This window comes from Narcine bancroftii, chromosome 5, assembly GCF_036971445.1.
Source record: "Narcine bancroftii isolate sNarBan1 chromosome 5, sNarBan1.hap1, whole genome shotgun sequence".
Taxonomy (NCBI): Eukaryota; Metazoa; Chordata; class Chondrichthyes; order Torpediniformes; family Narcinidae; genus Narcine; species Narcine bancroftii.
Window position 1 is genome coordinate 89,072,149 of NC_091473.1, and position 22,406 is coordinate 89,094,554.

Below are 22,406 nucleotides of genomic sequence, written 5' to 3' on the forward strand. Positions count from 1 at the left end.
GACTCTCATATTCATGAGACAATATTTATTTATTTGTATAGATGAATACTTGTCCTGCATATGTATTTTTGTCTGTTTGTGCATTATGTTTGGTTGTGTGCCTACATGTTTTTCACCGAGGACTGGAGAACACTGTTTTGATGGATTGTACTTGTACAATCAGATGACAATAAAATTGAATTGATTAACATGAAGTAGGAATAAGATTGAGAGAGGACTTGTCAGCAAGAATAGAAGAGGGAGAAGAATTGAAACCTGGATAGATTGTGAGATTCTTCACATAATGTTAGAAATAGGATATAAATCAATGTCTAACATAAAACGAATGGGAATGAGTACAGTATTTGGAAACAATAAATATGACATGATTGTGATATAGAACTTTTTCTTTTAATGTACATAGTAGCACAGCAGTGTTCGGGCCTGAAGGCCTTATGTGCTGTATTTTCTCAGGGTCTGCCTTCTGCTGGTTCGGGGTTGGCCTCTTAATTCATGGAACATTTTGCACAGAAGAATATTTCTCCGGCTAACGAGAGGAATTCCAGAATGGCAATAAAATGGAAAATCCAACAAACTAAAATAGAATGAAAGCAAAATGTACAGGAAATACTTAGCAGGTCAACAGAACATAGATTTGAAATCATACTTAATGGCAAGGCTCGAGATTCTGCTTTATTCAAGGTGAGAGCAGAAAGTAAATCCTATGGAAAATAAAATCACACCAGGGACCGTTGGCCCAACTGGTTTTCTGTGCATTCCATGACAATTGTGAAAACAAGCAAAAATTTCTAAGGAACATTCAGTCATCAGATTTTCCTGACACAAAAGTATCAATTGACTACTAAATTGCTGCCCATGAGACCTTGTGTTGTCAGTGCAGAATTAGAGGCCACTTGGCCCATCAGGTCTCTTCTGCTATTCAAATCATCATATATTTTTCTTCTCAATTCCATTTTCTTGCCTGCTCCACATAACCTTTGACACCCTTAGATCTGAAGAAATTGGCAGGATAAATAATTAAAACTTATAATATATTTATACTCTCAACAAAAGTACTTGTTTGAAGCAGCATCTTGGAGTTCTACTCGCAGAATACATTGATCTGATTTCCCTGGAGGTTACTTTATGGCAATAAAGTTGTATTTTTATAATTTCAAAGTTTTAGGATGAAAGAAAATGGGATAGTTGATGTTAGTGGGTGGCATTGTCAGCAAACTATCATAGCAAAGTTTAGAAATCTTCATGAGGAAATTATAAAACACGACTAATGTTCCCATGAATATGGATAATCCACAAACCCAAACAAAAGTTAATTTTCTCAAGTGATAATAAAAACCATATTTTATGATTATCTCTGAAATGTTATTTTTGCACCACAGATAAAATTGTAAACTTATGATGAATGCTTTGAAATTCAACTTCACAATTAAAATGGAATTGTTAAAGTCTTCCAAGGATAACCCTGGAGGAACTAAATTATATTTTCATAATTAGCGCTGGCCATCCAAACATAGCACTCTTTGCCATTCTGTATCCCAGAGTGTTGTGAAAAATGTGGTCCTTGAATGTAACCACAAGGGAGTGAAGAGATACAGGGAGAGTGCAGGAAAGCAACGTTGAAGACCAGAAGGCAGCCATGATCTTACTGAATGGCGGAACAAATTAAGGGTGTTATTCAGCCTACTTCTGCTCTTGTGGCCCAGTGCTTTTATGTTCAACATGTTACTATTGTGAAACTGGATTCTTGTGATTCTTCAAAAAAAACTTCATTGAACACAGTAAACAATGTATGTTACTAAAAACAGTCAGAATGCTATTAATCTTAGTGAGAGAACGAGGGTTTGCTAGTATCTGTGCATGGAGGCAAGGGTGGTCCGTAGAATTTGATGAGATAAGTAAAGAGAGCAACAATCAATGTAATGTAGGTACCTGAGATCCTTGTGGGGGCCATAAAAATATACAGCAAGTCTGGTGCTGATTAGAATACCTTGGGCTGTGGCTGACTGCCATCCAAGAAGATTTGTTAGCCAAAGCTATGGACTTGTAAATAATCCATGCTCTGACAAATCTGCACATTAAAGATGCTGATGGTTTACTTTCATATAATTCAAGTGTTTTGCTTAATGGAAAACATTATTCACATATTGTACATACCATGGCAACTGGGCTACAGTCCAATCTTAATCCACCCTCTATGGAGACAAAAAATGCTTTAATAGGGAAGAATAGAAAACAGACAGAAAACATCTACTAAAAACAATCCACTGTAGGCAGTAGACCTTTTAAAAACAAAATCTGGTGAGGTCATCAGATATTTTAAAAGGAACCGTAACTAGTATCAAGAAAGAATTGAAATTGTCCAGATGAGAAAAAAATATTTAAAGAAATCATAAGAAAATTTGGATTTATATTTTACCAAATACAAGTGAGAGCAGAAAGTGCCTGAAGGCTGTGGAAATCATTGAAAAGTAATCTTGAGCCCTTACAAAAGGATGAGAGGAATTTCAGAAGTACCAGGAATAGACAGATAAAAGCCAAGGCAAAGAGAAATGAGATTGATTAGGGTTAGGGTTAGTAAATGGGCAATGAAGAACACATTTTTTATTGACAGGTTAATTTTTTTGATTGACTGAAGATTAACATGACTGCCAAAATGGTTCCCTCACAAAATTATTTTACAAATTTCTAAATATTAAATAATAAATTTAACCAAAGGAATCCTTAAATAAAAAGATTTAACTGGTAAATATTTAAATCTCCACATTTTTCACAGCTTTGGCAGCATTAATGGCAATACCTTTAATCCTGCAAAGTAGCATGACATTTCATTATTACTGGTTTACTGTTTAAAAGGTAATTCTGCATAATCTTAGGAAATCATGAAGAAATTACTGTATAAAATTACAAAAATTAATCAGGCAGTTCAGGTTTAAAGAAAAGTTGATTCTTGTACCACATTTCTTTTAATAACATGCAAGTTCATGATTGGAGTTACTTGCAGAAGAGCCTCAATATTAGATCTATGTTCAGTCAGAATCACTTGCAATATCATTTGAATCATTTTGTCCTTGACTTTTTCTATGTTCTACATTATATGTCGCAGCTGGAGTATCCCAAGCGATCGAATCAGAATTTATTGTCATGAATAAGTCAAGATATTTGATGTGCTGTGGCAGCATAGTAAAGCAAACATTCATATAAACCGCTTTACAACAATTTGCAGAAAAAAACAAAACAGTGCACAAAAAGTAAGACAGCATCTTTGGTTCATTGATTATTCAGGAATCTGTTGGCAAAGGGGAAGAAGCTGTCCTTGTGCCTCTGAGTGCTCGTCTTTAGGCTCCTGTACCTTTTTCCCGATGGTAGCATAGTGAAGAGGGCCTGGCCTGGGTCATGAGGTCTTTGAGGATAGAGGCTGCTTTATTAAGACACCGCCTCTTGTAGATGTCCTCGACGGAATCAAGGCTGCTGTCTGTGATGGCGTAGGCCGAATGAACAACCCTCTGAAGTTTTTACTTTTCCTGAAAGTTGTCACCTCCACTGTACACCTGTAGAAGTTTTCGAGAGTCTTTGATGACATACCAAATCTCCTCAAACATCACACGAAGTATAGCTTCCGGTGAACCTTTTTTGTGATTACATCAACATGAAGGCTCCAGGACAAATCCTCGGAGATGTTAACACTCAGGAATTTAAAGTTTTTGACCTTCTCCACTACTGAGCTCTCAATGAGGATTGGGTCATATTCCCCTTACTTCCTCCTGAAGTCGACAATCATCTCCTTGGTTTTGGTGACGTTGAGTGCAAGGTTGTTGTCGTTACACCACTCAACAAGCTGATCTATCTCCCTCCTGTATACTTTCTCATTGCTGTTTGTGATTCTGCCAACAACTGTAGTGTCATTGGCAAATATGTAGCTAGCACTTGAATTGTGTCTGGCCACACAGTCGTGGGTGTATAATGTGTAGAACAGATGAAAAATATGAAAAAAAAATTGTCAAAACAATTAAATTTTGAAACTTGCCAAATGCATGTTCGCTTCTGGGTCAGAGAGGGGAGAAACTATCAGTATCCAATCCTGATCATGGACTTCAACTTAATGTGGACATCTCAATTCTGGATTCCATGCAATCCATAACCCAATTAAATTTGCCATAAATTTATCTTGCATTATTATGTATGGTCCCAAATCCAGCTCCTCAAATTAAAGAGGAGTTATTTGTGGCATCTTAGATTATCTTGTTGGTGTGATTGAGAATTCCTATTCACACCAATGGAAAATATTTCCAGGAAGGAAACATTTTAGGAGGAATCATTTTTTTTCTGCATGAAATATCATGGGGAAGTAAATGTGAGGGTTGTAAGGTAAATTTAAAACAAATCCTAAACAATATTGTACTGATATTCTACCAGTAAAACTAAAAGAGCCAAATTTTCATGGTGCTGGCAAAGAAGCAACTGTTGCCTGATAAACCTAACAGCTGGGTTTGAGATCTTGATATACACATTCCCTTCTCCTTAGATGGGAAAGGCTCTGCTGGGGCAGTAGTGAATTTCGTTAGCAATTGCTGACTTTAATGAAGGATTGCTTTCAAGAAATAGGGTCTTGTCTTGAACCTCAAAAAAATGAGGATAGTTTAATACAGCAGGGGATCGAGGGATCCTAAATGAAACACAAGATATTAATTAATTAGAAGGTTTAGTCAGCTATTCAGAATTTAAATTGGTTAACCTTGTTTGCAAGGAGTATGGAGAATAAAAGTGTGATTCTTTTGCTGAATATCTAAAGCAGGGGTGTCAAACTCAAATTCACAGAGGGCCAAAATTAAAAACTTGGACTAAGTCGAGGGCCGAACTAAATATTTATTGAAAATTTTCAACAACATCTAAATGTTTTCTCTTCTTTCAACATATGTAATGTTAAACTTTTTCTTATTAAAATAAATGTTTAATAATAGTTTTGGATAAACTCTTTCCAGAAGCATTAACAAATGAGAAATAAAATATTCAATAAGTAATATTTCTCTATAGAGGATTTGTCAAATGTTGCTAGTGTGCTGTCGAATAGTAAAATCTGAGGGCTATTGAGAATGTGGGAGAATAACATGATTGCTGAAACAATCAAATGGGTGACTGATTGTGGGCATGAACTCTAGCAGGGTTATTTGCCATGCCCTTTTTCCATTGGTACAGATATCCTTTGATTTACACACTTTTCAAGTTTTATGCCTAATGAGCTTGTATCCAGGTGCAGGACCATTTTTAACCAGGAATATATTTATCACTGTGACATGAAACTATTGGAAGATCGTTTTATCCTGAGATTAAAGTTCATAATCCTTACTCAGGCCTGTGTGCGGGAGGGCGGGGTTTGCGGGCGATCGGGTTGGACAACGACAGTGCGGGGGCATCGGCTCTCGCTGCAGGGCGGCATCTCGGCGGATCAGCGGCCTCGTCACCGTTAGTCGCAGGTCGGCCTGCGGCAGGGAGGGGGAGTGGGCAACGGTCCTGGCGAGGTCAGGCCCGAGGCCTCCGGTTCCGGGCACTGGGAAACGGCCTTGGCTTCCCCTGACACCAGCCAGGCCCCAAAACCAGAGTCCATGGTGAGACCCTGCAACGTAAACAGAGGAGGTGGGGGCGATTAGCGGGCTGACGCCAATGCATTCTGGGATTTATAGTATTAGCTGTGCATGCGCTATACTGGCGCGGCAGCCAGCGGGCCACCTCTAATACATTTTTGAAATGATATTGCGGGCCAAATATAATTATATCGCGGGCCAAATTTGGCCCGCAGGCCAGAGTTTGACATGTGTGATCTAAAGGCACTTGGTGTTCTCTGTGCAGATCTGTTCTTCTAGTTAAGGAGTAAAACCCCTGTTATCCAGAATTTAAGTAACCAGCAGCCTCAAGCAACCAGCAAAAAAAAGCAGAAAATAAATAAGTAAAAAATGTGTTTATAATTAGCATGCCTTGCCGTTAGTTCGCCAATCATGCAACACACCATCTCAAGCAACTAGAAAATACTCTTTCCTGGCATCTACCAATCCCCATAGGTGCCAGATACCAGGAATTTTACACTACTGTGTTTGCTTTGGTGGCAGTACATTCAATGTTCCTGAGATGAGGACGTAAAGAAAGATTGAAAAAGTTGGGAGTATAATAATTTGGAATACCGAGGAATGAGAGATGATCTTATTCATTCATATAAAATTGCTAGTTGGATGTTGTGAAGATCTATTCCCTCGTGGGGATATTTAAAACTAGAGGACAGAGCTTCATATAAGATAGAGATTAGGAGGAATTTTTCTCAAAGAGGACCTGACTTGTGAATTTCCTACCCCAGAGAGCTTTGAGTATGGTCAAAACAGAGATCAACAGAAATTTAAATCACAATGGAAATAAGGATAAAGGAGTATGTTGGAATGTGATGTTGATGCCAAGATTAGAACCATAGAATCATAAAATACTACAGCACAGAAATAGGCCCTTCAGACGATCTAGTCTGTGATGAACAATTTTTTTTGCCTAGTCTCATCCCATCGATCATCACCCAGGCCCTAGACCTGCATACTGCTTCCATCTATACTGTGACAAAGTAGATAGATATGTTTTGGGAAATAAATTGGGGCAGGTTTTTTAGTGTAGGTCACATATAAACACTTTAAAACAGATCTTATTTGAAATACTGGAGTTCTGCTAATGCTAGACATATTGGGGCCTCAGAGCATTTGCAAGAGCTTTGGAGAGTGTTCAAGAGACTTCACAAATGGATTGTTGTTTACAAAAGGCAACAGATGAAAGTTCTTGTCAGAGCCACCTTCTAACTGGAGTAGAGCTTGCTGTTCTAAGAGGGTCATGTGGTTTTGCAAGCAGAGTCAAACAGGTTGTCTCTCTGAGAGAGAGAAACACACACACACAGAAATCATTTCTACAGTGTTACAGCTAGTAACAGAAGCTGGGACTGGAACAGGACAAGCTGGCAAGCTTGTGAAAAGCCCCATTTGGAAGATGGGTTTGTAAGTGCTTTGTTCGGCCTGGTCAAAGCCCTTATGGTTCATGCAAAAGGAGAGGACTGGCTGTCTAATGTTTCACTTGGAATAAGAGAAAGAAAAAGGCACTCTGTGGTGACCTGAAATAAAGATGTTATCATCTAGAAAACCCTGAGGGGGAAAGTTTCATCAGCAAGACACTGGAGTGTCTAATTAAAAAGGAATCAGTTGTAGGTGTCCTAGAACAACAAATCTCTCTCTGAAAACTGACAAGAACCTTCCTGAGTGGTAACCATTTACCTTTCAACCATCAAAACCTGGTGAACTTTATAAATGTTAAATTCTGTGCACAGTATAAGAATTGCCTGCAACCAGTGAACTTGGAGGAATGAAACATGAGATTGGACTGTGAACCAAAGAACTTTTCTGAACTTACACACACATTACATACACGTGTGCTTAGAATTAGGTGAGGGTTATGTTGGGTTAGTTAAGTTAAAGTGTGATTCTGTTTTCATGTTTAAAGATAATTGAAAGCAACTTTTATTTAAGTAACCATTTGTCTTGGTGAATATCTATTGCTCCTGGGTTTATGGGTCCTCTGGGCTCGTAACAATACTTAAATGTTGAAATGGACACTGCATCCATTATTTCTGATGCAACTGGTTCCACTCTCACCACTGTCTGAGTGAAGTTCCCCTAATATTCCCTTTAAACATTTCACCTTTCACCCTTAACCCATGTCCTCTCATTCTTGTCTCACCCAATCTCAGTGAGAAAGTCTGTTGACATTTACCCTATCGATACCCTCATAATTTTGTATACCTCTATCAAATCTCCCTGCATTCTCCGATGCTCCAGGAAATAAAGTCCTAGCCCATTCACCCTTTCCCTACATCTCAGCTCTTCAAGTCCCAGCACCATCCTTGTAAATTTTCTCTGCATTCTTTCAATGTTATTGATATCTTTCCTATAGATAGGTGACCCAAACCACACGTAATACTCCAAATTTTCCTGTGCCAATGTTTTGTACAAATTCAACATAGCATCCGAACTTCAATACTTAATACTTTGAATCAGCTCAAGTTCTTCCTTTCTCTTATGTTTCCAATCCTGGGCTAATCAGCCATGATCTGGTCTTTCACACCAGTACTGAAGTTTTCTACCAGAAAAACCAGTTCTAATTTAAATATACTTCAGAGAAGATGGCATTGTGGACAATGTGGCAACTGTTGTTGGGAAGTCTGGCTGAGGGAAAGGGAATGTTCTACATTAATACTCCCACAACAGCATTTTATTTGTCTTTGTTGAAGGAGACAGGATGATAGAAATAGCAGTATAGGTTAGAACACTGGAACTGTATGCTTTCTCCATACTTTTGACCTCCCAAAGTGCAATAACTCATCCAGATTAAACTTCATCTGCCATTTCTCTCCCTAGATCTGTAATTGATCTATAAAGAAATTGGTGAAGTTTGGATATTGAAGGTTGTCAAAGGATGTAAGCCATGTCCTGGAAAAAAATCATAGGTAAAGAATTCACTCAGAGCTGTTCCTTTTAGGAAATATGATGGACATAAGGCTTAAGATGAAGGTGTCCAAATTCCAAATCCAATTTGTAATGATCACATTGGCAGTGGCTGGGAAATCTGATTCTCAATTAGGCATTGCGTGCTGGAATACAGAAATGTAAAGCTGTGTTCCCCTGGAGAAAATTACCTATATCTTCATGAAAAAAATATAACATTTTTTAAAAAATTTAGAAACCATATTTAAATTTTATAGGAGCAGTTATAGTGTAGATCTGCATATCTTGCTACCCTGCCTTCCCTGTCTATCCTTCTACAAAGGGAGGGGTGGGGGGGAGGGTCCATTCCAGCCCAATCAAGTAAAGTCATGAAAAATGTACCACCCTAGGTGATGGCCGTTGGGCTGTGACAAATCCATGTTGTGTTCCCTACCCTTGTTGTGGGTGTCTTGAATGTTGTGCCTAACTGTGGTCTGTTGAGTGTGGGGAGGGGGGAGGGAGGGGAAAAATGGCTTGGACTCGATGGCGAATTTGGTATATAATGGATGACTGTCAGTTATGATTCATTAGTGGAAATTGCTTGAGTTGGAGTTTGAAAATCTATAAGGCCTTTTCACACCGCATTGTAAAATTGAGATTCCCTGGAAATTTTCCCAGAAATCCTCCTGTAAAGCTGTGGTATGAAAAGGTCAGCCCGGGAATTTTAAACAGGTCCATGGACCTACATCATAGGTAGGGCCATGGCCCCAGGAAATTTTCGTGGACCACCTCTCCCTGCGGTGTGAGGAGCCAAATGGCCAAGCAGGGAAGCCTCTTGGCATCAGTGCTTGCGTGCTGCATCACGTAGACAATTTAAATTAAAAGATACTTACCACCTGAAAACAGCGGGCACTTTCAGCCTGTCGTGACAGCAGCACGATGCAGGATGAATGGCCGTCCTTGTTAACCATAATCCCTCATGCAGTTGGATTTCCCAGAGCGGTTTCTGCTGCATGAGGGATTATGGGAAATGAAGTTGGCCATTCATTACCCATTGTGCCACCGTTGTGACGTGCCGAAGGGGCCCCGAAGCGTAAAGGGGTGGGGTGGGCAGGCGACCGACCAACAGATGGCTGTGAGGGAGGGAGGCAGCGAGCAGGCAGGCGAGCAAGCGACCAATGGACAACCAGGGAGGGAGAGGGAACAGGCGGGTGAGTGACTGACCAACCAACCAATGGCCTGGAGGGAGGGAACAGGTGGGCAAGCGACTGACTGACTGACAGACGGCCAGGAAGAAGGGAGCAGATAGGCAATCGACGGACAGGGGGATCTTGCTCTTACTCCTGTGAGTGCGTTAAGTGTCATCGGTTGAGGGGGGCGGTGGGACTCCCCCTACATCTCCGGGGAGGGCAAATTCCCAGGAATTTGGACTGTGGTGTGAAAGACCTGGAAGGTCCTGACTTCCTGGGAATTTCTCTTGTACAAAGTAGGGTCACCGCTCACCTGCAGTGTTAAAATGCCTTATAAATAAAATATTCAAAAAAAGGTTATCAAAGGATGCAGTAACATTTAGATCAGTTGGAGATAGGGGTTGAGAAATGGAAGGTGGAGTTTAATCCAGGGGAGCAAATTAAAGAGCAAACTATAGTTAATAGCAGGACTTTTGCACTCATGATATTCAGCAGAATCTTGGGGTCCAAGTCCATAGTTCCCTGAAGTTAGCAACACAAGTAGATATGGTGTTAAAGAAAGCATACTGTAAACTTCACTTTGTCGATTGGGGTGTTTAGTCTAAAACTCCAGACATCATGCTACAGATCTATAAACCTTTGGTTGAGTCACATTTGAAATATGGCTCAGTTCAAGTCACCATATTATAATGAGAATGTGGAGGCTTTGGACATGCCAAAAGAGATTCAGTAGGTTGTTGACTAGATTTGAGTGGATAAGCTATAAGAGGTTGGACAAACCTAAATGAAGCATTGAAGTCTGAGGGATATGGTTCACATTTAGGCAGGTGGAATTAACTTAATTTGGTCATTTTGGGCGGAAGAGCCTCTTCCTGTGCTGAGGTGTTCTATGTTGCATGTTCTCATACAGGATATTTTAAACATAAGGTTTTATTCACCTTGGCTTTTATCATCGTAGGCCCTCTCCTGAGGATGGAAATACCTTTCTTCCACTCCAATTGTGAGGAGTGCTGACTATGTGAGAATTTTTTTAATGCAGAGTGACTATCACACAGGAGCTATAATATGCCTTGGTCTTGAGGCAGGAAGTTCCAAGATTCTGCTCTGGATTAATAGGTTAGGTATATGTGGTGATGCACCAGGTATCAGGCTCAACAGTGTGCAATTCATGTGCATAGACATGGTCATAGTAACTATTTCTTTTCAGATCATTTTTGGACGTTGTAAGCACATTGATTGTATAATAGGCCAGTTGTGAACTGCACAAGGCAGCCTAAATGAATAAGCTGCTGATTTAGCAATATTTTTCTGTGCTCTGAACTAAATTTAATTACTGTTGTCTGCTGCATTTTTGGTGGTTAACCACAGTAGAAATCTCAGAACTCACATGGCCATGATTGTCTGCATTCAAGAATGCTTTTTCAACATTTAAGGTTTGTGAACACTGGACTCCCAGACTCCTGCCAAAAACCATTTTCTTTACATTGTTGTATAAGAATTCCAGATGTCATAACTGCTGGTATTTAGAGAGGCCATAATTTCAGAATATTCTACACCAAGAAATTGCATTTGTACCTGTTTTCACTGAGTTAGCACATGAGAAGCTTTGGCTATGTTTTTGTGGACCAGATAGTTCAGAACTTGTCTCTTAAACTAATCCTGTTCTTTCCATCACTAAAAGCATTGAGTTCTACATTCATAACAGGACCTATATCTGTCTCTATCATATCCTTCCCTGCTGAACCAGCTAGCCTAATTTCTTTTGTCCTTCTGACCCTACTATTTTAATATTTTCATGGATGATCTATAACTTTCTTATTTCAGTTCATCCAAAGTTTTGTTCTGAATCATAATTCAACCTAAGTTATCCCATGATCACTTAACATCAGAAGTTTCTGATCCAGTATTACATGGGATTTGAGTTCTCATTCTTGTGTTGAAATTCCTGCATGATTTCATTCTTCCCTATCTCTGCAATTACATCCAACTCTATAACTTTGGCCAACTCTGCATTTCTCTAATTCTATCACCTTGTGTTTCCTCATTTGTGCCTCCCACTGTTCTCTCATCTTCCTCATCTCTTGCTCCATCTAAAATGATGGCTGGTCCATGAAATATATTGGCATTATCAAGCTCTGGACTACCCTCTTATACCTCTGAACCGAAATGTTGATTGTCCATTTCTTTCCATTGGATGATGCTTGACATTCTGAGACCTTTTTTGTTTGTCAACAATTCCAGCATCTGCAGTTCTTTTGTTTCTCAATAACACCTTCCTCTGTTGGAACCTTTGATCACCTGTTTTTCCCGCATCACAGATGATTAAGAAAAAAAATCTCTTGACTTTTCCTTGTGAATCCAAAGAATTACATTCTGTCTGAAATGGCTCCATTCAACAGAATATTGATAAATTTGGTAGATTCTGCAGTTAAGCACGATTATGGAGTACGACTATGATCTACCAACAATGTGGAATATTCCTCAGATATCAGTCGGAAAAGAAAGGTTACAAGGCAATGTTTACTGTTCTGGATAATTATAATACTGGTGAAGATTTTTTTTTAATTATTTATTCACTTGTAAAAGAAGAGGATATAAATGTAATGGAAGAACATATTTCATTCTTGTTTTCAATTTGGAGATTCCTAATCCATGGATATATCTCTTTCAGTTTGCCATAGATAAAATCACTGACTTTTATAATATGACCTGCCTGGCATTACAGATTGTAGTGCAGAAAACAATCCTGAATTGCCTGGTCTGTTTATCTGTAATAAATTTGATTTGTTTGATTAAATTTTGCTATTTTACTATCAATATGTTGTAGCACATAGTTGTATAATTCTTGTCAGGTGGCTTATTTCAGATGACTTCAGAGTTAAGATTATATAATCAGGTGCTTTAATTCTGCTTTCCCTGGAATTTTCCTAATCTCCTTTCCAAAGATATTGACTCCTGTATACTTCTGTGGATGTCACCTGTCCTCTTGTTTAACTCATTGATGCGCAGGATTATAGAATTTGAAGAAATAGTTTTATTTCGAAGATTGTACATATTCTAGATGTAGAGTGTAGGGAGGCTATGGGTGTGTTTGAAAATATGACTGGGAATTTTAAACTTGTGGCATTGTTGAACTGGAATCCAGTGTAGATCAGTGACCATGGAATGGTGGATGAGGAAGACTGGACAAAAATTAGGACATGAAGTGCAGGGGATTAAAGTTCATTTTTGAGACAACGTTTGAAGCAAACAAGACACGGGTGAGAATTTCAGCAAACCATTGAACCAATGCAGGAGCAGTGAAGGCTGATAGAACAAACATGGTAATTACCAGTGCTACGGTAGAAATTCCAACTAGGTGAAAAACAACTGGAGCTATGTAGAAGTATGTAATCAGAAGCCCATCTTGAAATCTAGTGTAGTACTGAGATTGAAGAATCTGATTCAACCTGAGCCAGTAGGCGAAGAGTGGTTGGGGATCAAGGTCTGCTGAAAATTGAAAGATAGCAACACAGTCACCATCCTCATATTTGTTAGATACCTTTCATATTCCCACTTAGACCTTCTCATCTGCAATTGTGCAATTTGTGTAGGACCTCAAAAATCCATTCCCTAAACTTGCCTCCCTGCCTTTGACACATATAGGGATTACTAGTTTTGTTGGCTGTTACCTTCTACAGGAACCTGAACTTGTGTGCACTGTGCTCGACCTTGTGACACATGAGGCACAGACCATCTGGACTGAAGCTTAATCCATAGGACAAGGTTCCATTTTTATATTTACTAAAAGGTGCAGGGTAAATGACTGAGCCCAAGCTTACTTTCAAACTCTCTGAGGCATTCAGTGTTAAACAAAGCTGAACTAAACTCGGCCATTGACAAAGCTGAACCTCAAGAACCCATGTTGAGTATTTTCATGTTTGACCTGTGACTTACTCCACTCCAGTGGGAAATTTGTTGGAATAGAGGTGCAGGATTGTTATGAAAAAGATTAGGAAGGGCAGCACGGTTGGCGTAGCAGTTAGCGCAATGCCTTTATAGCGCCAGAGATCAAAACCAGAGTGGGATTCCAGTCCTGTGCTGTCTGTAAGGAGTTTGCGCATTTTTCCCATGTCTGCATGGGTTTTCTTCGGGGGCTCCAGTTTCCTCCTGTCATTCAAAATGTGCCAGAGTTGTAGGTTAATGGAATGTAAAATGGGCTGCACAGACTCGTGGGCTGAAATGGCCTGTTAACATGCTGTATGTCTAAAAAAGTGTGGGGTGGTGATATGACCTTGAGATGACTCCAGTCTGCACTGAGATTGGACCTGAATAAACATATTAGTTAAACAAGGCTTGTATGCAATCATGTAACTAATATAAGATGGATAAAAATTTCTGCAGTCAACTAAATTTGAGAAGCCTGCTTCACAGTCCCTCGCAACTGATCCATTGTGTGGCAAGGTTTGCTTTTTGGAGGAGCATGCCCCCATGGATAAGCTCCAAGTAGGACGTGATTCTGAGACTTGATAACCAGTGATATGGGGCACCTGTCTGAGAAGTAGAAGATTTGAGACTGTGAGAAAAGATAAAACAGCTCAAAATTACATTGTCTTATGTTCCACATTTCTTTGTTATTAGCCTTGATGATTTCAAGGATTGTCTTCACATGGTTATTTAGGGTCTGACTTTCACCTTGGTGGAAATTCTCTAACCAGGGAAGTGGTTGAGGCTGCCTCATTAAACATATTTAAAATTCGGTTAGATACATTTTTACATGATAGAGGAATTAGGGGATATGGGGAGAAGGCAGGTAGGTGGAGTTAGGTCATAAATTAGATCAGCCATGATTGTATTGAATGGCGGAGCAGGCTCGATGGGCCATTTTTGGCCTACTCCTGTTCCTACTTCCTATGTTCCTATGTTCCTATGAATGTGTGATTTCCAATAGTTTCATATATTTAGTAGGCTATTGACCTCATCAAGATCTTGGGCCAGCATCTTATTACCAACTTTTGTTCTACAATCAAAGGACTTTAATTTCTTGCTGGAAAATTGTTAGCATTATAAAGTGCACTCTTCCATTTATGACTATCAACTGTGACAACCAGTTGGGCAAAATAAGAAAAGCTTGGTAGAAAGGACAAAGGAAAATAACTGATTTTTCAATGTTGAAGTTGCTGTGCACCTCAACGGCCAGTACAATCCAAAAGAAATTGTTTGAAATGGCCATAATTAATGTTGCGAATGCTCCAGTTCTATTTTATAGGAGGAAACCAAATGTACATTGGTTAAGGATGAAGGCACTTGTCTACATTTTGCTCATACCTTGCTGAAGGGCTCAAGCCCAAGATGTTGGTTATTATTTTTTATCTTTGTTATATAAAATACACTGATTGACCTGCTGAGTTTCTCTAGAATTGCATTTTAACTCAGGATGAAGCTTGACTGTTCTGAGGTTACAGGAAAAAATGTATGTTGATTTTTAATCACTGAGAATCTAAGGAAAAGTACATATGAAATATGCTGCGGTAAATTTAATGACAGCTGAACCAGTGCGGAGATTTATGAGTCAAGAGGATGTATTTAGACTTGAATCACAAAGATTATCATGCAGACATTGAGCTTGTAACAGCAGCATTTAGTGTGAGTTTCAATTTTTTCTTTACTGTTGTGGAAAATCACGGTGGTCATGAATTGCATTTGTCATTCTCAATAACTGGATCTTCAGAATACAATCTATAGTAACACAGTGACAGTATTGCATTACAAAATTTTTCAGGGGTTTCACCAACCAGAAGCAATGGATGAACAAGGAAATCCAGAAGCTGTTATGATCCAGTTTGAGGAATGGAGGAATATTGGGATTGGATATCCATATGAGGCAGTTGAATTCAGGGAACTGGAAGTTGTTGAAGCGATGGAGGATGTGTGAAGTGTCCTGGATGTAGAAAGGGAGAGACTGGACCAGGGGGTAAAAAAACCAAGTCAAGGTAAGTGGAGACCAATTCGCTGGGGCAGGAGCATGTGGAAATGATGGGTCTGCCAGCGCAATTGGGTTTGTGGATTTAGGGAAGAATGTAAATATGGGCAATATGGGGTTGGGAAACAATTAGGTTGGAGGCCATGCCAGGGAGGTGAATGGAAGTGATGAGTTCAGACCTGGTTCATGAGACAATGATTTGATGAGTTTTGGTGAGATCCTGTTGGAGGTGTAAGTAAGAGGAGGAGCCTAAGAGTTGTCATCTAGCTTCAGCCAGATTGAGGTCAATGCGCCAGACCACAAGAGAACCACTCTTGTCTTCAGGTTTGATGGTGAAGTTCGGATTGGTGTGGAGCGGGTAGAGGGCCAGGTGTTCTGAGGGGAGTAGTGAAGTTGATATAGTTGATGTCATGGCAAAAGTTGGAAATATAAAGGTCCAGAGCAGGTTGAAGACCAGAACGAAGTGTCCAGGAGAAGGAAAACATTTTAAAGCAGGAGAAGAGAGAGGGAGATGGAGAATTATGGTTGTGGGAGTAAGCATGGAGATAGAGTCATTGGAAAAAGAGTTCAACATCATGACATGCTTGGTGTTGGTGAAGGGGAATGAAGGTGAGGCCTCTACTGAGGACAGAGCCTTCAGCCTCCAAGATGGGAAGGTCGGAGGGGATGATGAAGACCAGGCAGGTGATAGAGGGAGAATCATTGGGGTGGAGGGTGTCAAGGAGGGGAGGAGAATAGGATCAATTAGGAGGTGGAGGGTATGAATGGTCCAAGGGAGGATGGGGAGCATTGGGGAATCAGAGGGTGGAGAGAGAGAGAGACCCATGCACTCTCAGAGCCAGGGTGGGAGTTCACAATGGAGGCTCAGTACTGTAGGTCACAGGGGCCAAGGTGGAAACCTGAATCTGAAGCTCTGTTCTGTCGATCACCAAGTTCAGAATGAAATTTCATGTCACAGGCTCAATCCTGTAAGTTACCAGGCCAGAAATGGAGACCCGTGTGTAAATCCCAGACCAGGTGGAGTGCCCAGCCAAGTACTGAAACCTGTGCTGACCAACTGGCCAATGTTTCAAACAAGTGTCAATCATATCGATGCCCAGAAAGAGTGTGATACCTGCCTAAATGATTATCAACCAGTGGTGCTCAAGTCCACAGTAATGAAGTGTTTTGAGAGGCTGCATAGATCCATTCTTATTTGTCTATTGCAGCAACACGTCTATGGCAGATACCATCTCATTGGTTCTACGCAAAATCCTGGAATACCTAGACAGCAAAGATGCATACATCAGGATGCTCTTTATTGACTACATTTCGGCATTTAACACTATTGTCCTCTCAAAACTGATCAGCAAACTCCAAGATCTTGGCCTTAATACTCCACTGTGCTTTTGGATTCTAGATTTCCTCACCTCCAGAGCCTAATCAGATTGACAAGAACATCTCCTCCACAATGTCCATCAGCACCAGAGCACCACAAGGTTGCTTACTTAGCACTCTGCTCTATTTGCTTTACACCTACGACTGCATGGATCTGTTTGTTGACAATACCACAGTAGTTGGCTGCATAAAAAAGGAGTAGTGAGCCAGCACACAGGAGGGAGATTGAAAATTTGCCTGAATGGTGCACTAACAACAATCTCACACTCAATGTCAACAAAACCAAGGAGCTGATTGTGGTAAACCACTGTGTATATGGTTGGATGTGCTAGGACATGCCCCTTGCTGACTGTGCCTGAGGTTTCTTCCACTGACTCCTGAATAAAGGCGACTGTGCCACAGCTCCCTCTTCAGTCCAGGACAATCGTCCAGCATGGATGTGCCTCCATTCTGTTGTGAATAAAAGCCTATCAATTTCTCTACAACTTCTAGTCTTTGAAGTTAGTGATGGTGCTTCAATTTTATTTACAACAGTTTTTTGATAATGGATCAAATCCTGAAGCCAGAAAAGCTGAACCTCAACCCACAATCGCCTGACACATCCAACAGCTTTGAACTCTGGCTGTGTTGTTTCAAAACATTTCTGCAGGCCTCCTCCACTATCGTCCAATCAGAGGACAAGTATTGTATTCCCGGGTCGGACCCCTGGTATACTCAATGATCAGTGATCCCCAATCGTACCCAACAGCAATGGACATAATGAAAAGACAGCACACCAGAGGAAGGTAAACAAAGTACCTCTTGGCTACTTGTAATAGCAACCCAGGGAATCAAGCGTCGAGCACCTTCAGGTCCTGCGATTTCTCAGACAGGCCTGCAACTCCAAGGCCATGACGGCCGCGGTGAACAAGAAATATCTAATCAGAGATGCCTATGTCATGGGCATAAGATTCAACTACATCCAGCAGAGTCTGTTGGAGCAATGTGAGCTGAATTTGCAGAATGTATTCGAGCTAGCAGACATGCAAAACATGGATGTGTATGCAGCCACCTAATGGTTACCGTGGTGCCACCATCGTGGAAAGTGAGAGGGCCGCAAGCCTGCAGCGCATCGCCATGTCCCCACTAGTGACCTGACCTCAGCCACTGCACTCCACAAGCACCCAAAATGCTACTTCTGCAACCTGCTAAAACACCCAAGAAAATGCTGCTTGTGGACCTTGGGGGCTGCCATCTTGGACACCACCATCTTCCTAACCCAGCAGAGCCATGTGCGGGCCATGGGGGCTGCCATCTTGGAGTTGAATGCTTGAACATTCCACCATTTCTACAGAGCTCAACACTGGCCTCCATTATGCTAGACCAGGGGAGTCCTTACCAACTTGCCAGATTGATGATGAACATCAGGGTAAATGGTCACATGACGAGCTGTCTTTTTGAATGTGGGAGCATGAAGAGCTTCATCCACCCTGACATGGTGCAGCACTATTCCCTTGCAGTAAAGCCAGTAAACCACAAGGTCTCTTTGGCTTCAAAGTCCCAAACGGCAGATGTCCATGGCTACTACATAGTGACCCTGACTGTACGGGGTACAGACCAAGACTTTAAACTCCTCATGATGCCGCAGCTTTGCTCTGCCATGCTGCTGGGCTGGATTTTCAATGCCACCTTAGGAGTGTCACAATGGAGTAGGTTCAGCTCCATCTCCCCTCACTGTTTGTAACCAGCAGTTTTTAAACCACCCACTGCGCTCCACCCACAGTAACCCTCTGGCCTCTTCTCCCATCGTTTCCAGCCAGTAACCCACAGATTGCTCACTGCGCATGACCTACAGCCTTTCAATCCTCAGAATTAACCCTCCATCATTGTTCGCTAACCTCACCTGCAACTGTAAACCTGTTGCCACCAAAAGTAGGCAACACTGTGCTGGGGACAAGGCCTTTATTAGGTCAGAGGTACAGCTGATTCTGAATGAGGGGTATCATTGAAGCTATCACCAGCTCCTGGAGAGCTCAAGTAGTGGTAGTAAACAATGGGATGAAACACAGAATGGTCATTGACTACAGTCAGACTATTAATAGATATAGCAGCTGGATGCGTACCCTCTTCCCCACATATCCAACATGATAAATTAAATCACTCAAAATCGGTATTCTCCACCATCAATTTAAAGTTGGCATATCACTGGATACCTATCGACAGGAGGACTGCTAATACACTGCTTTTGAGGCAGATGGGCATCTCTACCATTTCCCGAGGGTTCCCTTTGAAATCACCAATGGGGTCTTGGTCTTCCAGCGGGAGATGGACCACATGGTAGACCAGTACGAGCTGCAAGCCACATTCTCATATCTCAACAAAATCACCATTTGCAGCCATGACATGCAGGGATCATGATGCCAATCTCCAAAAGTTTCTCCAAGCCATCAAACTCCTTAACCTTACATACAATAAGATTAAGTGTGTGCTTAATTCAACTTGCCTTGCTATCCTTGGCTGCTTTGTAGAGAACGGAGTTCTTAGGCCCTAATCCTAAGGTGTCTGCATTTTTTTTCTCTTACTCTGACAAGTGGATTCCCAATTATGCAGACAAGGCCTACCCCCTCATCAAATCCACCTCTTTTCCCTCGAAGCCAGAGGCACGTGCAGCCTTCAGCCACATCAAGGGAGACATTGCCAAAGCCACAATGCACATAATGGATGAATTCACCCTATTCCAGCTGGAGAGCGATGCGTCCAATTTTGCTCTGGCTGTCACCCTTAACCAGGTGGCCAGACCCATAGACTTTCTCTCATATCCTCCAGGGCCCTGAAATCTGAAACTCCTCAGTCGAGAAGGAGGCCCAGGCTATTATCTTTATTTAAAATATTTTATTTAAAATATAAATAAACATGATTACACCAATAACATAATAATATATAATATTCTAATATATAAAAAAACAAAAAAGAAAAAACCCCTTCTATCCACCCCTAACCCCTACAACAATACACCCCACTCCTCCCATCTCTAACCCTACTGGCCCCAATTACCTCTAAAAGAAAAAGAAAGGAAAAAAATAGAGGAGAAAACCAAAACAAGAATTAATACATCATGGAATAAGGAAACCCCACTACATCCAGATCAAAGTCTTCAAATTTTCCAATTAAAATAATTCAAATATGGGCTCCAAACCTTCCCAAAAATATAGTATTTATTTCTCAAATTATACATTATCTTTTCCAATTGAATATAAGACTTTGATTCTGAATGCCATCTCTGCATTCTCTGCATTATATCTGATCTTTCCATGTACTTGCTATACATTTCCTCACCACTAATGCCAGTCTCAGAAAAGGTATTTGAAATTTATCCAACTTATATACTAAACAAATTCCACTTATATCACCAATTTAAAAAATTTTGAATCTAAAGAACATTTTATTTTCAAAATATTCTGTAAACAATTCTTAACACAAGACCATACTGAGTGTAAAAATGTACCTTTCTGACCATTACATCAAAAGCGCAAATCATTGAAAAATTCAAATTATACCTTTTTAAATGCTCTGAAGTTAAATATAATTGATGTATAAAATTATAATTTACAAGTCTATACCAGACATTTATAATTTTTGTCATACTGTCATTACAGATAGTTTTCCAATGATCTCTATCCAATCAACTCCCAAATCTTTCTCCCATTTTAATCTTGATTTATGCAAATCAATTTTAGACATTTTCTGTTGCAATAATTTATACATGTCAGATATAAATCCTTTCTTCCCTCCATCATGAACGATAATTTCAAACTTTGACTCTTTTGGAAGAAACAAATTCTTCCCAAAGGAATCATACAACATTGATTTAATTTGATAATTAAAAAAGAGTGTGAATTGGTATTTGATATCTTTCTTTCATTCTTTCAAATGAAAGAAATTGGCTTAATTCATAGCAATGATTTACTTTTTTAATCCCAAATCTTAAGAAGGTAACTATTAATCATAAAAGGAAAATGTTTATTCTGATACAAAGGAGTATATCCAGATATTTTATCTTGAGTAACAATTTCATTATTTATCCCATCCCAAATATCAATCAAATGAGATAAAATTGGTGACTTATAAGAACTTAACAATTTAACATTCCATTTATAAACAAATTGATCTCTTCTATTCTCACTAATTCTATTTAATTCTATATCCATCCAAGTCAAAGGACTATCAAGTCAAAGGGCTATCAAGATTTATATTAATAAATTTTAGCTGAGCAGCCTTATAGTAATTTTTAAAATTTGGAGGTTGTAATCCCCCTAATTCATATTTCCATGTTAACTTATGAGTAGATACTCTTCCCATTTTACCCTTCCATAAAAATTTCCTAACTACTGTATTCAAGCCTTTAAAATTTTTTTAGGACTATTACAAGGAATAGATTGAAAAAAATACTGAAGTCTAGGAAATACATTCATTTTTACTCTACCAACTAAAGTCCTGCCCAGGCCATTATCGAAGTGGTACAGTACTGGAGATGCTACCCTGCTGGCAAACAATTCACCTTGCTGACTGACCAATGTGCAGTCACTTCCATGATTAACAACCAGCTACATGGTAAAATCAAAAATGACAAGATACTGAGGTGGAGAATTGAACTTTCCACCTACAATTATGATATCTTGTACTGGCCCAGGAAACTCAAATGAACCTCCAGATGCCAGAGCACAAGTAGACTGTTTACAAACCCTCCACAGTGACCTCTGCCACCCCGGGGTCACCAGGTTCTTCCACTTTATCAAAGCCCACAACCTACCTTATTCCATGGAGAAGATCAGGACCATGACCTGAAACTGCCAGGTTCATGTGGAGTGCAAACCGCACTTCTATCAACCAGACATATCACATCTGATAAAGACTACCTGTCCCTTTGAACACCTGAGTGTCAATTTCAAGAGTCCCCTCCCCTCCTCTGACCACAACATGTATTTCCTCGACATGATTGATGAGTACTCATGTTTACCATTTGCCACTACCTGCCCAGACATGACCATTGCCACAGTTATCAAAGCCCTGTGCAATCTTTTCACTCTGTTCGGTTACCCCTGCCATATCCATGGTGACCTGGGGTCCTCTTTTATGAGTGATGAGCTGCATCAGTACATGATGGTGAGGCATCACAATGAGCAGGACCACCAACTACAACCCCTGAGGGAATGGGCAGGAGGAAAGGCCATTCTCCTATCCCTGAGGTCTAGAGGTCTTCCAGTCTCCCACAGGCAAGATGTCCTCCCCAATTCACACCACTCAATCAGATCATTCCAATGTTACTCCACATGAAAGGATGTTTTCCTTCCCAAGGAAGTCTGCTTCAGGGACCACACTGCCATCCTGATTGACAACCACAGG

At 40.3% G+C, this 22,406-nt stretch overlaps 1 protein-coding gene and 1 long non-coding RNA gene across 6 annotated transcripts in view; one reads left to right on the top strand and one right to left on the bottom strand.

The window, feature by feature from the left end:
* pde4dip (phosphodiesterase 4D interacting protein) overlaps positions 1 to 22,406 on the top strand; it is a 564,002-nt gene that overhangs the window by 282,745 nt on the left and 258,851 nt on the right. The window lies entirely within an intron of this gene.
* LOC138762744 (uncharacterized) lies at positions 369 to 22,095 on the bottom strand. Its single transcript, XR_011357109.1, has 4 exons — positions 22,021 to 22,095; positions 13,017 to 13,174; positions 2,155 to 2,192; positions 369 to 574 (listed from the first exon to the last, which is right to left on the bottom strand). It is a non-coding gene; the product is annotated as an uncharacterized lncRNA (long non-coding RNA).